Source organism: Globicephala melas, chromosome 2 (assembly GCF_963455315.2).
Source record: "Globicephala melas chromosome 2, mGloMel1.2, whole genome shotgun sequence".
Lineage (NCBI taxonomy): Eukaryota > Metazoa > Chordata > Mammalia > Artiodactyla > Delphinidae > Globicephala > Globicephala melas.
Window position 1 is genome coordinate 49,511,907 of NC_083315.2, and position 17,559 is coordinate 49,529,465.

General features: G+C 36.9%; 1 protein-coding gene across 4 annotated transcripts in view; it reads right to left on the bottom strand.

Moving 5' to 3' along the window:
* Positions 1–17,559, bottom strand: part of TTC23 (tetratricopeptide repeat domain 23) — a 112,213-nt gene that overhangs the window by 92,143 nt on the left and 2,511 nt on the right. Inside the window, exon 2 of one of the 4 annotated variants that reach the window (XM_030873142.3) lies at positions 16,188–16,365. The exons of the other annotated variants lie outside the window; for them this stretch is intronic. The gene's annotated coding sequence lies outside the window, so the exon portion shown is untranslated. The remainder of the gene's footprint in view (positions 1–16,187; positions 16,366–17,559) is intronic. 4 annotated transcript variants of the gene reach the window in all.

Here is a 17,559-nt window from a genome sequence, read left to right on the forward strand (position 1 = left end):
TATTACTCAGCAATATAAAGGAACAGATATGCTACAACATGAATGAATCTCAAAATAGTTATGCTGGGCTTCCCTGGTGGCGCAGTGGTTGAGAGTCCGCCTGCCGATGCAGGGAACGCGGGTTCGTGCCCCGGTCTGGGAAGATCCCACATGCAGCGGAGCGGCTGGGCCCGTGAGCCATGGCCACTGAGCCTGCGCGTCTGGAGCCTGTGCTCCGCGATGGGAGAGGCCACAACAGTGAGAGGCCCGCGTACCGCAAAAAAAAAAAAAAAAAAGTTATGCTAAGTCCAAGAAGCCAGACCAAAGAGAGTACATACCGTAAGAGTCTATTTATATAAAATTCTAGGAAATGAACATCAGTGTTTAGTGACTAGGTCAGTGGTTGTCTCAACCTGAAGGGCGTGAGATGGTGGAGTGGTGGGGCAAGGAGATGTGGGGAGGAGTGGGATGGAGAGATTACAAAGAGGCATGAGGATATTTTGGGGGGTGATGGATATGTTCATTTTCTTGATTGTGGTGGTAGTTTCATGTGTGTATATACATTCATGTGTGTTTTTCAGATTGTGCACTTTTATGTCAATTAATAAAGCTGTTTTAAAAAACCATATATATGTATCAGCCTTTCAGAGATCCCTCCCCATTAACACTACTCCCCATGTGGATACTTCAAACTCCAATTCTATAATTTACTATGGATAACTTATTTAAAATTTCACCTTATTGTCATTCATTTATTTATTCATTCAACAAATATTTATTGGATTCCTATTATAAGCAATGCTAGAAGAGTGGGTAGTGGTAAGAACCCAGAAATGTGAACATTTTCTGTTGCTGCAACTCAGCTAGTTTGATTGAAAAGATTTCAGAGAACAAGGGCAGAGAAGAGAAAGCATCCCAAGTAGAGTGAATAATTAGCAAAGGCTCAGGGGTGTTAAGTGAAATGGGTATATGACTAACTGCTGGTGGTTCAGTTTGGCTGGTATGTTTGGGGGCTAGGGGTCATGGATGTAGAATAGCATTTTCCAAACCAATTTCCGTAGTTCACTAGAGTCACAAGACATTAATGCACAATCTATGACGGAAGGTTACTGCCAAAGATGACCAAATAAGCTGGGAAACACAAATATTGGTTCCACAAAAGAAGGGTTCTAGGATCAAATAAATAGATAAACATGAACAGGTTTCTTCACATTTTCTCAAAGGCTTTAATGTGGTGTAATTCCTTGTGAATATACTGCAGAGGGGTATAGTATGTAGCACTTTCCCTAACTTTTTTGACCATGAAATCTTCTTTTTCTAGAGAATCTATTAAATCTTATGCAAGCATATTTTGAGCATTGTTTGGGAGACCCTTGAGGTAGAGGAAAAATAGAAGGGTGAAGCGATGTTTAGAAGACATTGATCTCAGGCTAATAGTTTGACTGACTATTTGGCAGGTAGTGGTGAGCCCCTGAAGGTTTTCATCAGGAAAGAGAAATGAAAATGCTCCTATGAGACTAATCTGTAATTAGTAGACAAATATATTATAATGGAAACCACTGGAGGGAAAGTGATTTTCAAACTTCAGATATTCTAGTACCTTAACATATCTGTATTCTGCCTGCAATATTGTTAACTTTTTCTTTGAATCTGCACAGTTTTTAAAACCTTAAATACTTGCTTCAGCTTCATCCTAATAAACAATAAGTGACATTATGAGTTTGATGTTATATTTTCTCCTAATACACTTTAAAATAAAAACATACATATTAATATTTAAAGTGTTTGTTCTCCACCTAACATCACATTAAGCATCACGAAATGTAAGCACTACACACTTCAGGAATTTCTAAATTTGAGCAATGTTTCACGACCATTTTTAACCATGATCCATCACTCAAGAAGATTTCATCAAGTTTTACTTTCTATAGTTTATATTCTGACAAAGTAGGCATTTTCCCTAAAAATAAAATGAGAATATTCTATATGGTTCTTAAAACTTCCCCCAAGAAATTCTGATACTTCTTCAGTAAATGAATATGGTCCTGAAGCCATCTTCTTACCACAAGTTGAAAAAAATCACTGGGTGAGTATGTTACTGCAATTGTAGAGAATGAATTCAGGTGCATAGTAGCAGGGGGAAGGAAAGTGCAGGGAAGGGAGGGATGAGGGGGATTACGGAAAGGAATAATTATTGTAATTTGAGAGCTATTTGGATGTAAAAATTAAAGAAGGGGGACAATCAAGATGGACTCTTGATATTTTCAATCTGAGACTCTGGAATAGGGCTTGGCACATTTTGGCAATGGGACAAATCCTGCCCAGTCTGTTTTTATAACTAAAACTTTATTGGAACACAGCCCTGTTCATTCACTTACATGCCGTCTATGGCTGCTTTCACAATACAACAGCAGAGGTGAAGAGTTGTAACAAAAACCCTATGGCCCTCATGGCCTAAAATATTTACTATCTGTCTCTTCACAGAAAATGTTTACCAACTCTTAAAAATGGTGATGTCATGAACAGAAGTAGCGAGATAGAGAGCAATTGTCCTATTGATTAGACAATCAATTTGGTCTCAGCCAGATTGAATTTGAGGTTATGGAAGAAAGTTTATATATAATGTCTAATTTAGTAGTTAGAAACAGATCACTAGTTCTGAATGACACCTTTAAAGTTAATAATTTTTCCTTTTCTTTAAAAAAATTATAAATTATTCCATGCCTATTTCCAAATAAGATTTGAGATGGCTACAGGCAAGTGTTGAAGTGTGCCCTCTCCTTAATAATCCAAAATAGAGCTTTACATTTTCACCAGGAAGGAAGTAGGAGCTTTTCTTTTCTTCATAAAGCAATATAGAATGAAAATATCAAACATAGCAGGAAGGAACAAGCCTAAGGTCAAACTATGAGAAAGATACAGAGCCTGAACTATAATCCGGGCAAACCCCTCATTCCTGGGTAGCCCTTCAAAATGTGAAAAGCGAATCTTTCAGGTTCAACATCTAAGCTTTGCCTAAGCCGCACGGTACAGCAGCTCCAATTCTAACATGACTTTTGGATGACTTTTTTTTTTATAATAAGCTCTTGCCCTATTGGCAAGATGAGACAAACAATTCAGTAGGTGCTGTGGTCTAGAGAAACAGCAGTAGCTTGGGATGGGGAATCTGAGATTCCAGAACCTGTGCTGTCCCAACTACTCATGTAATGTGGGAAATACCCAGAACAGATATTTACATAACACTTTATACTTTCACATATTTTATCTCATGTGGCCCTTACCATAACCATGTGAGGTACAGAGGCAGGTATGATTATCCCTATTTTATAAATGAGGACAATGAAGCTGAGAGATGTTCAATTACTTGCCCTATGTTGCATGGCCAGAATCAGGACCCTGGTCTTCTAATAATTTGGTGGTTTCCCATCACATCATTCACCCTTTCACTGACCACAATCTATAGTAGTAGGAATCGAATGCTTTTGCTTTGTAAACCTAAGAATGCAATTTTAAAGTAATCACATTTTAACAATCAGAAAATGCAATATCTTTACCAGATTTTACCACACTTTCTTATCTTCTGTTTAGGGGAAGCAGAGGTGAAATTTTAAAAGCTACATAAGTAATATGTCCTGCAGTATCTGCTATTCTGGGCCTCTAAACTTAGTGTTAAACTTTGAAATTGATTTTTCTTTTTCATTTTCTTTGCTCAACTTTTGGTTTGTTTCATGGTCTCTCTTAATAGTGAATCCTTAAAACAGAGGTTATAATCTGAGCACTCACATGTTGGATCTAATCCCTTTACTTCCCTTTTTTTTCCTTTTGGCCAGTTAAAAAGTTGAGCCATTATTTAAAAATTAGAAGTTTCACATAAAGATCTAGATTTCTAGATTTCTGGCTTCCTTTGAAGACACCTAACACTTGTCAACACTGGGCCTATGTCACCACAGGCAACAATTAGGTGGGGGAGGAGGTGAGAGGCAGCTGCCCCTGGAGGTAGGATGCACTCTCTAGTTTGCCAGTTGCCACTGCTATTTATTCCTGGACACAGAAGCAACAAAGTAGTTGCCATTTATCATCCCTCCTGTGTTGTTGTTTTTCTCATTGTAGAAGAATAGGTCTCTGTATCCATACCTCTCTTTCAAAGTGCAAGGCTGACATAAAAGGATGTGATTTTCCTGGCCCATGCCACTAGCCACTCATTTCCTGAACTGAATTTAATCTAAAACATCTGATTATGATACACTAGTATTTTATAACACTAAGACAGAAACAACACTACCATTAAACTATGACTTACCATCGGTTGTAACATGAATTCCAGTTTCAGAGATGTTTAGATGCCAAAAGAAATGTGCATCTCTGAATCAATGAAATGAGGAATGTTATCAATACCTGCCTGGCTTCTGGAAGCATTTGAATCAGTGACCTTTCTTTAAATATGTGTCTGTTTCAATGTGTGTGGCACCATATAGTAACACCTTTAGCACAAAGACACACTTTTCAGTTCACTTACTTTGAGCTACCCGCTTATCATCAGTCACTTTTCTTTTCTTTGTAATAGCCATAGCTGGGATTTAAATTTTCAGTAGAAATCAGCCCAGGCCCACACATTACCCTCTTGGGCTGGGCTTCCCAGGCCTCTCAATCCACTGGCCCACAACTGCCAGTCAGACATACCCAATCAATTGATACTATTTCTTCTGCCAGACCTGCCCAGTAGAATGCTGAAGCACATGATCAGCACCAGATCAAAGTGGGAGGAAGTAGAGGTCTGAAGCAGGGTCTCAGTCTTCCATTTCCAAGAGGTGATATTCAAAAATTTAATAACTGGTATAGCAGGAGGACCAACTAATCCATATAGATGGCAACTATGCTGGAGCTGGGTTCTGAATGTCCCCTGCTGTTCCAGGTGTTAACCTTTGGGTGCTGACTTGTGGGGAGCTGTGGGGAGGCTTGAGGAGGTTACTGGCTCCTAGGAAATAACAACCATTATGACTGTATGAGAGTGTACTAGTTAAACACCAACTTTACCAATATGTAAGCTGAGGCATCAAAAAGCTGTGAAATTGAAAAACACCCTATAAAGATACAAAATACCAAAACTGAATGAAAAGGAAATAAAAAATCAGAATAGAATTATAACAAATAAATTAGTAACTGAAAATATTCATACAAAGTTAAACCCAGGCCCAGATAGCTTCATTTGTGAATTCTACTAAACCTTTCAAGAAAAGAATAATGTGTACCTTTTGCAAACTCTATCAGAAAAAAGAGGAGGAACCCTTTCCAACTTATTCTACTAAGCCAGTATTATCCTGATACTGAAGCCCATGTTATCCTGATACCAAAGCCAGACAAAGATAACCCATGAAAACAACAAACCAATACCCTTGATAAATATGGGCACAAAATAATCCTCAACAAAATATTAGCAAATGAAATCTAGTGACATATAAAAAGGATTATACCCTATGACTGAGGGAGATTCATCCCGGGAATGCAACTTTTTTTTAACATCTGAAATCATTAATGTACTACACCATATTAATAGAATAGTGGACAAAAACTGCATGATCATCTTGATAGCTGCAAAAAAATTATTTGGAAAAATCCAACACCCACTTATGATAAAAACTTCTTCAACCTGATAAAAGTCTTAATTTTAAAAATTTAAGGCTAACCTCACACTTAACACTGAATGTTTGCATGCTTTCTTCCTAAGGTTGGAAACAAGGCAAAGATGTTTACTCTCACCACTTGTATTCAAGGTTTTAACAGATGTTCTAGCCAGTGCAATAAGGCAAGGAAAAGAAATAAAAGGTATGCAGATCAGAAAGGAAGAAATAAAACTTTATTATTAGATGACATGATCTTCTGTGTAGAAAATCCTAAGGGATCCACACAGAAAAAAAATAAAATACAAAACAAAAACAACAGTAAAACCCTATTAGAACTACCAATTTCAGCAAGTTTGTAGGATACAAAAGAAACAAAAATTGTATTTCTGTCAATCTGAAAATGAAATTAAGAAAAATTTTCATTCACAATAGCATCAAAAAGAATAAAATACTTAGGATAAATTTAACAAAAAAGTACAAGACTTTCACTCTGGAAAACATTACTGAAAGAAGTCAAAGAAGATCTAAATAAATGGAGAGACATTCCATGTGCATGGACTAGAAGCCTTAATAATATTAAAACAGCAATACTCCCTAAATATTGATTTATAGATTTAATGTAATCTCTATCAAAATTCCAGCTGCCTTTTCCCCACCAGAATTTGACCTTAAATTCATATGGTAATGTAAGAGACCTAGAATAGCTAAAATGATATTGAAAAAGAAGAACAAACTTGGAGGAATCACACTTCCCATTTTAAAAAACTACAAAGCTACAACAGTCAAAAGAGTGTGGTGCTGACATAAGAACTGACATAGAGTTCAATGGGATAGAATTGAGAATCCAGTAATAAACACTTACATTTACTGTCAATTATTTTTTGACTAGCATGCCAAGATAAATCAATTAGGAAAAAATAGTCCTTTTAATAAATGGTGTTGAAACAATTGGATAGGCAGATGCAAAAGAATGAAGTTAGAGCCTTACATCACACCATATACAAAAATTGACTCCAACTGGATCACAGACATAAAAGTAAGAGCTAAAACAATAAAACTTTCAGAAAACATAAAACTATGCATGAACTTGGGTTAGGCAAATATTCTTAGATACAACACCAAAGGCACAAGGGATAAAAGGAAAAAAATAGATAAATAGGACTCTATCAAATTAAAAACTATCGTTGCTCTAAAAGAAAACCCACAAAATGGGACAAAATATTTGCAAATATATCATATACCTGATAAAGGACTTTTATCTAGAATACACTTACAACTCAATAATAAGACAACACATAACCCAATTAAAAAATAGGCAAAAGATATTTTACAAAGATGATATATGAATGGCCAATAAGCACATGAAAAGGTACCATTATAAGTCATTAGGAAAATACAAATCAAAACTATAATGAGAACCACTTTACAACAACCAGAGTGACTATAAACAAAAAGACAGACATTTAGAGGTGTTGGTGAAGATCTGGAGAAGTTGGAACCCTCATTCAACACTGGTGGAATGTAAAATTATGCATTCACTTTAGAAAGCAGTTGCATAATTCTTCAAAAAGTTAAACACAGAGTTACTATATGACTCAGCAATCCCACTCCTAGGTATATACCCAAGAGAACTAAAAAGCACATTCACACAAAACCTTGTGAATATCTTCATAGCACTATTATTTACAATAGCTAAAAACTGAAAGCAATCCAAATGCTCATTAACTGGTGAGTGGATAAAACAAATGTGGTAGTATCCATATAATGGAATATTATTTTGCAATAAAAAGGAATGAGGAGGGAACTGATCAAGATGGTGGAGTAGGAGGACACAGAACTCACCTCCCCCCACAAATACATCAAAAATACATCTAAACGTGGACAACTCTCACTGAAAACTAACTGCAGACTGGCAAAAAGACTCCTGTACAACCATGGCTGTAAGAAAGATCCACACGGAATCAGGCAAGAAGAGAAGAGATGAGATCAGGTCAGTACCTGTGCCCCTGGGAGGAGGTTCAGAGGAAAAGGGAGATTACACAAGTAGAGATCCTCCCTGGGGAGTGAGTGGTTTGAGCAACATATTGGGTGCCCCGGCCTTGGGGTCTGACACAGGGAAGACAAGTCCCCATGACTGGTTGGAATGCCAGTGGGACTAACGGGAAGGCTGTGGGAAGCCTGAATTCCACTCACAAGTATCATGTGCCCACTTGATTGCTCCCAAGGCAGGGCAGAGGGAGCAGACTGAGGGCTGTGCAAGTGACTGGTTGGTTTCCCATGATTACTATGGTGTGCGCCACAGCCTGAGCCGAGTGAATATTGAAGTCCTGCTTGGGAGCTTAGCTGTGAGACACAGACTTGGCTCAGACCTGAAGCAGCATCTAGAGGGCAGGGGCAGCCACTGCTGGTGCTAAACATAGCTCATCAGAAAAGCCGTGTCTCTGACTGTGGCTGGACCACCACAGTTCACACTCCGACACATGCTGAGACCCCACGCAGGCCCTGCCTGCTCTGTGGTGCATCTATCTCCATACTAGGGCAGGGGTGGCTGAGGTTATGGGGAGAGCCCAGCTGTGAGAGACAAAGGAGTCTTGGGCCTGAGGTGGCATCTGAACAGGGCAGGGGCAGCCATCCTAGCTGCTTACACAGGCAACACATCAAAAGTAGTCCAGATCTCTGACCCCAGCTGGACTCACAGCCTGCGCCCTGACACATGTCGAGTGACCACACCAGCCCCTCTTGCTCAAGTACAGCTCCCCTCTGGGGCAGTGGTGCCAGTGCTGGGAGGGAGGAGAGCACACCCTTGAAGGGAACTGAGGCAGCTTGGGCCCGAGCCTCAGGGTTTCTGCTTCAGGAATTGACACCCACCCCCAACCCCAATATGGTGGTAAAAGCCACTGAGCAGAGGGGAAGCCTTGGCTCACACCTGGCTCTGGCTCTAGCCCCTCCATCTCCAGCCTCACCTTTTACCAAGGTGATAGCTGCCAGTTCACCTTGAGGAAAGACATGACTTGTGTTCACGCCAAATCCCGCTCTCCCACCAAGGCTACTGGGGACATGCAGACTGTATAGGGATGCTTCCACATAAGGACACCCCTTCAAGACTGCAATAGGTTACTATTTCACCTAATTTCATAGAAACAGAGAAAGTTAAGCAAAATGAGAGGACACAGGAATTTGTCATAATTGAAAGAGCAAGAGAAAACTCTTGAAAAAACAACTAAAGAAACAGATATGGGGGACTTATCTGGTGTGCAGTGGTTAACAATCTGCCTGCAAATGCAGGGGATGTGGGTTCGATCTCTGGTCCAGGAAGATTCCACATGCTGTGGAGCAACTAAGCCTGTGCACCACAACTACTGAGCCTGGAGCCCGCGAGCCACAACTACTGAGCCTGTGCATCACAACTACTGAAGCCTGCGTACCCTAGAGCCTGCGCACTGCAACTACTGAGTCCATGTGCTGCAACTACTGAAGCCCGCGTGCCCTAGGGCCCACAGGCTGCAACTACTGAGCCTGCATGCTGCAACTATTGAAGCCTGCACGCCTAGAGCCTGTGCTCTGCAACAAGAGAAGCCACATCAATGATAAGCCTGTGCACTGCAACTAAGAGTAGCCCCCACTCACCACAACTAGAGAAAGCCTGCATGCAGCAATGAAGACCCAACACAGTCAAAAAATAAAAAAGAAAGAAATAGATATAAACAATTCACCAGATAAAGAATTCAAAGCATTGGTAATAAGAATGCAACTGAATAAAGAATAGATGAACACAGTAAGAATTTTAACACAGAACTAGAAAAATATAAAAAAGAACCTGTCAGAACTGAAGAGTAAAATAACAAATGAAACACACACTAGAAGGAATTAATAGGAGACTAGGTGATACAGAAGAATGCATAAGTGGAAGATAGAACAATTTAAGATAGAATAATGTAAATAGAATAGAATAATGTAAATCACCCAATCAAACAGCTAAAAGAAAAACAAATTCATAAAATGAGAACAGTTTAAGGGACCTTTGGGATAACATTAATGTTACCAATGTTTGCATTACAGGATTCCCAGAAGGAGAAGAGAGAGTGAAGGGGGTTGAAATTTATTTCATGAAATTATAGCTGAAAACTTTCCAAACCTGAAGAAGTAAACAGATATTCAAGTACAGGAAGCACAGAGGGTCCCAAACAAGATGAACCCAAACAGACCTATACCAAGACATATCATAATTAAAATGGCAAAATTTAAAGAGAGAATTCTAAAGCAGCAGGAGAAAAACAAAGAGTCATATACAATGGAACCCCCATAAGACTAATCAGTTCATTTTTCTGAAGAAACTTTGCATGCCAGAAGGGAGTGGTGTGATGTATGAGTGGTGTGACATACTCAAAGTGCTGAAAGGGAAAAATCTGCACCCTAGGATACTCTACCCAGTAAGATTATCATTTAGAATTGAAGGAGAGATAAAGAACTTCTCAGACAAGCAAAAACTGAAAGAGTTTATCAATACTAAACCTACCCTAAAAGAAATGTTAAAAGGTCTTCTCTAAATGGAAAAGAAAAGGTTATAACAAGAAGTAAGAATCTATAGGAAAGGAAAAATACCACTAGTAAAGGCAAATGTATAGTGAAGACTGAGGATCAACCACTTAAATAAGGTAGTATGAAGATCAAGAGACAAAGAAATTGTAAAATCAACTATAATGACAATAATCAGTAAAGGGATAAAAATGAAGATGTAAACTATGACATCAAAACCCAAAATGTTGGGGTGGAGGGAGAGAAAAAACTGTAGATCTTGTAGAATGCATTTGAACTTAAAGGACTACCTTTTTAAAACAAGTAGATATAGTTATAGGTCAACATATATATAGGTAACCACAAATCAAAAACCTATAGTAGATACACAAAAACTAGAGAGAAAGGAATACAAGCCTACCAATAAAGAATATCATCAAACCACAAGGGAAGAAACAAAAAAAGAAGAAATAAACAGAGAACTACAAACACAACTGGAAAACAATTAATAAAGTGGAAATAAGTACATACCTATCAATGATTACTTTAAATGTCAATGGACTAAATGCTCCAATCAAAAGACATAGAGCGGCTGATGATAATAAAGCAAGATCCATCTATATGCTGCTTATAAGAGACTCACTTCAGAGCTAAAGACACCAATAATAGACTTAAAGAGAGCAAATGGAAAAAGATATTTCATGCAAATGGAAACAAGAAAGTGGAGACAGAAAAACTCGTATCAGACAAAATAGATTTAAAAACAAAGTCTATGACAAAAGACAAAGAAGGGTATTATATAATGATAAAGGGAAAAATACAAGAAGAGAATATTACACCTGTTAACACATATGCACCCAATATAGGAGCACCTAAATATACAAAGCAAATATTAACAGACATAAAGGGAGAAATTGACAATAATACAATAATAAGAGGGGATTTTAACACCCCCTTACATCAATGGACAGATCATCCAGACAGAAAATCAATAAGGCAGCAGTGGTCTTAAATGACACCACAGACAAGTTGGTCTTTAGAGATATCTACAGGACATTCCATCCCAAAACAGCAGAATACACATTCTTTTCAAGTGTGCAGGAAATGTTCTCCAGGATAGACCATATGCTAGGCCACAAAACAAGTTTCGACAAATTTAAGAGGACAGAAATTATCTCAAGCATTTTCCCAATCACAATGGTATGAAACTATAAATCAACTACAGGAAGAACAATGGGAAAAGCACAAGCATATGGAGACTAAACAATGTACTACTAAAAATCCAATGGATCAATGAAGAAGTCAAAAAGGAAATCAGAAAATACCTTGAGACAAATGAAAATGGAAACAAAACTTTCCAAAATCTACGGGATGCAACAAAAGCAGTTATAAGAGTGAAGTTTATAGTGATACAAGCTTACCTCAAGAAACAAGAAAAATCTCAAAGCATCTAATTTCTCATCTAAAGGAATTAGAAAAAAAAAATGAAGCCCGAAGTCAGCAGGAACATGAAACTAATAAAGATCAGAGAGCAAATAAAATAGAGACAAAAATAGAAAAGATCAATGAAACCAAGAACTATTTTTTTAAAAAAGATAAATAAAATTGATAAACCTTTAGCCATGGTCATCAAGAAGAAAAGAGAAAGGCCCCCAATAAACAAAGCAAGAAATGAAAGAAAAGAACAACTGCTATCAAAGAGATACAAAAAAATTTATGACACTAGTATGAACAGTTATATGCCAAAAAATTGGACAATCTAGAAGAAATGTACTAATTTCTAGAAACACACCTCCTGCTAAAACTGAAACAGGAAGAAATAGACAATCTACACAGACTGATCACTAGTAGAGATATTGAATTTGTAATAATAATTAAAAAAACCTCCCAACAAACCAAAGTCCAGGACTGAACGGCTTCACAGGGGTATTCTGCCAAACATATAAAGAAAAGCTAATACCCATCCTTCTTAAACTATTCCAAAAATTGAAGAGGAAAGAACACTCCCAAATTCATTCCTTGAGTCTCCCACTACCCTGATACCAAAACCAGACAAGGATAGTACAAAAAAGGAAAATTACAGGCTAATATATCTGATGAATATACATGCAAAAATCCTCAATAAAATAGTAGGAAACCAAATTCAACAATATATAAAAAGGATCATACACCATGACCAAGTGGAATTTGTTCCAGGGATGTAAGGATGGTTCAATATTTATAAATCAATCAATCTGATATACCACATTAATAAAAGAAAGAATAAAAACCACATGATAATCTCAATACACACAGAAAAAGCATTTGACAAAATTCAACATCCATTCATGATAAAAACTCTCATCAAGATTGTTATAGAGGTATCATATCTCAACATAATAAAGGCCATTTATGACAAACCCACAGCTAACATCATACTCATTGGTGAAAAGCTGGAAGTATTTCCTCTAAAATCAGCAACAAGACAAAGATGTCCACTCTCACCACTTTTATTTAACATAGTATCAGAAGCCCTAGGCATAGCAATCAGAGAGGAACAAGAAATAAAAGGCATCTAAACTGGAAGGGAAGAAGCAAAACTGTCACTATTTTCAGATGACATGATACTATACATAGAAAACCCTACAGTCTCCACCGAAAAAACTATTAGAACTAATAAGTGAATTGAGCAAAGTTGCATGACACAAGATTAATATACAGAAAACTGTTGCTTTTCTATATACTAATAATCAGAGAGAGAAAGCAAGAAAACAATCCCATTTAAAATTGCATCAAAAAGAATAAAATACATAGGAATAAACATAACCAAAAAGGTAAAAGACTTAAATTCTGAAAATTATAAAACCTTGATGAAGGAAATGGAAAGATATCTTGTGTTCCTGGATTCAAAGAATTGGTATTGTTAAAATGTCCATATTACCCAAAGCAATCTCCACAGTCAATGTAATTTCTATCAAAATACCCATGAAATTTTTATAGAACTAGAACAAATAATCCTAAAAATTATGTGGAACAACAAAAGACCCTAAATTGCCAAAGTAATCTTGAACAAACTGGAGAACAAACTGGAGTTATCACACTTCCTGACTTCAGACTACTACAAAGCTACAGGAATAAAAACAGCATGATACTGGCACAGACACATAGATTAACGGAACAGAATAGAGAGCCCAGAAATAAACCCACACACTTATGGTCAATTAATCTAAGACAAAGGAGGCAAGAATATACAATGGAGAAAAGACAGTCTTTTCAGTAAGTGGTGCTGGCAAAACTGTACAGCTACATGTAAAAAAATGAGACAAGAACATTTCCTCACACCATACACAAAAATAAAGTGGGTTAAAGACCTAAATGTAAGACCTGAAATCATAAAACTCCTAAAAGAGAACATAGGCAGAACATTCTTTGACATAAATTGTAGCAATATTGTTTTTGGATCTGTCTCCTCAAGCAAAAGAAGTAAAAGCAAAAATAAACAAATGGGACCTAATTAAACTTAAAAGCTTTTGCACAGCAAAGACAACCATTGACAAAATGAAAGACAACCTATTGAATGGGAGAAAATATTTGCACATGCTATGATCAATAAGGGGTTACTATCCAAAATATATAACCAGCTCACGTAACTCAATAACAAAAACAAACAACCCAACTAAAAAATGGTGAGAAGACCTGAATAGACATTTTTCCAAAGAAGACATACAGATGGCCAACAGGCACATGAAAAGATGCACATTACTAATCATCAGAAAAATGCATATCAAATACACATGAAATATCACCTCACACCTGTCAGAATGGCTATCATCAGAAAGACCACAAATAACAAATGTTGCAGGGATGCAGAGAAAAGGGAATCCTTATACATTATTGGCGAGAATAAATTTGTGCAGCCACTATGAAAAGCAGTATGGAGGTTCCTCAAAAAACTAAAAATAGAACTACCATATGATCCAGCAATAATTCCACTCATATATCTGAAGCAAATAAAACAAAATATACATTCACCCAATGTTCATAGCAGCATTATTTACAACAGCCAAGATTTGGAAGCAACCATCAACAGATGAATGTATAAAGAATATGTGAGATATATATATATATATATATATATATATATATATACACACACACACACATACAATGGATTATTACTCAGCCATAAAAAATAATAAAATTCTGCCATTTGCAATAACATGGATGGACCTAGAGGGTATTATGCCTAGTGAAATAAGTCAGACAAAGACAAATACTTGTTATAACTTACATGTGGAATCTAAAAAAATAAAAGAATTGAATGAATATAACAAAATGGAATCAGACTCAGAGATATAGAGAACAAACTAATGGTTACCAGTGGGGAGAGGGAAGAGGGGAGGAGTGAGATAGGGGTATGGGGTTAAGAGATGCAAACTACTATGTATCAAACAAATAAGCAACAAGGTTATATTGTACAGCACAGAGAAATATACCCATTATTTTGTAATAACTTTAAATGGAGTATATAATCTGTAAAAATATTGAATCACTATGTTGTATAGTTGAAACTAGTATAATGTTCTAACTCAACTATACTTCAATAAAAAAACAAAAGGAATGAAGGACTGACACATACTACAACATGGATAAACCTCAATAACATTATGCTGAGTGAAAGAAGCCAGATGTGAAATACCACATATTGTATGATTCCATTTGCATTAATGTATTAAATGTCCAGAAAAGGCAAATCTATAGAGACAGAAATTTTATTATTGATTGCCAGGGCTGGGGGTAGGAATGAGAAGTGCTTGCAAATGGGCATGAGGTATCTTTTTATAGTGATGGACATTTTCTAAAATTGGAATGTGGTGATAGTTACACAGCTCTGTAAATTTTCTAAAAAAATCATTGAGTTATATCCTTAAAGTGAGTGAATTTTATAGTATGTAAATTATACCTTACTAAAGCTGTTAAAAAATAGCTATGAAACCACCATGCAGTTTTATATGTAATTCTGACTTTTATACATCTTATAACTACAAGACTTTCATAAGATAGGGCAGCACTGATTCCCAAAGACAATATGGCACAGGCTCCAAAAATTTTGAAAATCAATCTTAACATTCTGGCTCTATGAATAGATGGGTCACATGGTATTATTGCCTGACACCTAATAGGCCTCAATAAATGTTTACTGGATGAACAATTAAACCATCTTTATAGTGTGATTTCCCCCCAAATGTATCATCTACCTGATAGATGAAACTCAGTTGATTAGGGCATTTTTTCTTAAGAAAACTGAAATAAATGAAATGCCGATATCCTCAGGGGAAAAGCTGATAAGAGCTTAGGTAGTCAGCATCAGTTAGGCTATAATGAGGTAAGACACTAACTCCTACATGCTACAGACTCACTTGATTTAGTAGGGGTGGAGATGGAGGTGGGGAGTGGGAGTGTCTGATCCACAGTCTTTCAGAGATCCAGGCTGACCAAGGTTTAACTGTACATCAACAGGAGTCATGGTAGACTAACAGAGATTGAAAAACTGTGTATGGGCTTTTCACTACCATTGCCCTTAAGTGACCCACCTCACTTCTGCTAATATTTCATTTGCTCCCTAATTCCAAAGAGGGCTAGATATCCAGGGGAGTAAATGGAATATTTGGCGAGCAATGCAGTCTGCCACATTTGTCATCAGGGGACTTTGTCTCAGGATTCTTTTCCACAGCTAGAGATAACCTCCTTCTCCATCTATCCGATTAGGAACCACTGATCAGCTAGTGGGAACCTGCTGTATAGCACAGGGAGCTCAGCTTGGTGCTCTGTGATGACCTAGATGGGTGGGATGCGGGGGTGGGGGGTGTGGGTGGGAGGTCCAAGAGGGAGAGGATATATGTATACATATAGCTGAGTCACTTTGTTGTACAGCAGAAACTAACACAACATTGTAAAGCAATTATACTCCAATTAAAAAAAAATTTTAAATAGATGAACTTCAGATTCTTTGAAGCAAATTTTGAAGCAGGAGACAAATACCCTGCTTGGTATCCCTGAAGCTTTTTTGGGAGGAGATGGTTCTTGATTCACCTTTTTTTGCCCAACACTGAGGATATCATCTGGTACATGGTAGCAGCTCACTGAGGTATGGAACTGAGTTTTGTCTCAGAGAAACAGATCAGGTGAAAGCCTACAGTCTGAGTACAAATATCTCCCATCTTCCCATGGTGTTCTTCAGTCACAACTTTTTTTTTTTTGGTTGAAATTCCTTCAATTCGTTAAATAGAAACAAGAAACCGTTAAATTCTGAGGGCAAAGGAGCAAGAACTGATGCAATGTAAACAATTACTTTTACTGTTTTATTACACCACAACTAACACCTCATCTAATAAAATTTATATTTGTAGTGTTTAACAAAAAATAAGCTCAATCCTTCAGAAGAGTAGAAAGAAATGCATCAAGATTTATATTATTCAACCATATGAAGGTATTTGGAGAAAATGTCTTATGAGGCTGTTACCAATCTGCACTCCATTATTTATAGTATTTAGCCCCTTAGCTTCTGGTCTCTGTTCTTGCAATGTCAGTTTTATCTTTTACAAATATTACTTTAAAACACAAGACCAAACTCCTTAATTCTGGCAATTTTGACTTTTCGTGTAACTTTTCATGCTTTTTAAAAATTTTTTATTATACCAAGGTCCCCAAATGAAGCTTTTGCTGCGTCAGAGCTAATTATTCTCTATTCTTTAGGCTGCACATATTTGCTAACAACTCTCCCACTACCCGGGATGCCATTTCTTTTCTTTTCTATCTACTGAAAGTTTGCTCATTGCTGAAGCTCAAAATGTGTCTTAACCCTACTGTGAAACTCTCCCTGAATATTTCTGCTCACACTGATCTGAGCACCTGAAGCATCTAGGGTCTACAGCAGTCATCTATGCACCAAAAACTATCCAGAAGTCTTCATTTAAACTTTTTGCGTCTCTTTCTCCCAGCTAGAGTATGAGCTTCTTGAGAGACTGTATTTTATTACTTTATATCCCCATATATGGATTAACAGAGGACCCTCAAGAAATATTTATTGCATACCTACTCTGAGTTAGGCCTTGTAGAGGTATAGATGTGCTACTAGGTATTATATTTACTAGCTGAATTAATGTTTGAAGAATCTTTAAGATGCTATATTTTGGAATTTTTTATTGGGCTGGATTTTTTTAAAATGTTGCTATTTCAAATATGTTTTAATATACATTATCCTCATTTATCAGTATTTCCTGAACTTTTATATTTTAGTTTTAGTGAAAATATCATTTTTGAAAGTATAAATGCTGGATTTCATTTTTGAGAATTTATCCTTACATTCATTACCTACTGATTCTGTTTCATACACCAATATTACGTTTTCCTTTGTTGTTAGCAGATCTGTCCCTGGATCTCCGAATCTACAAATATACACAAA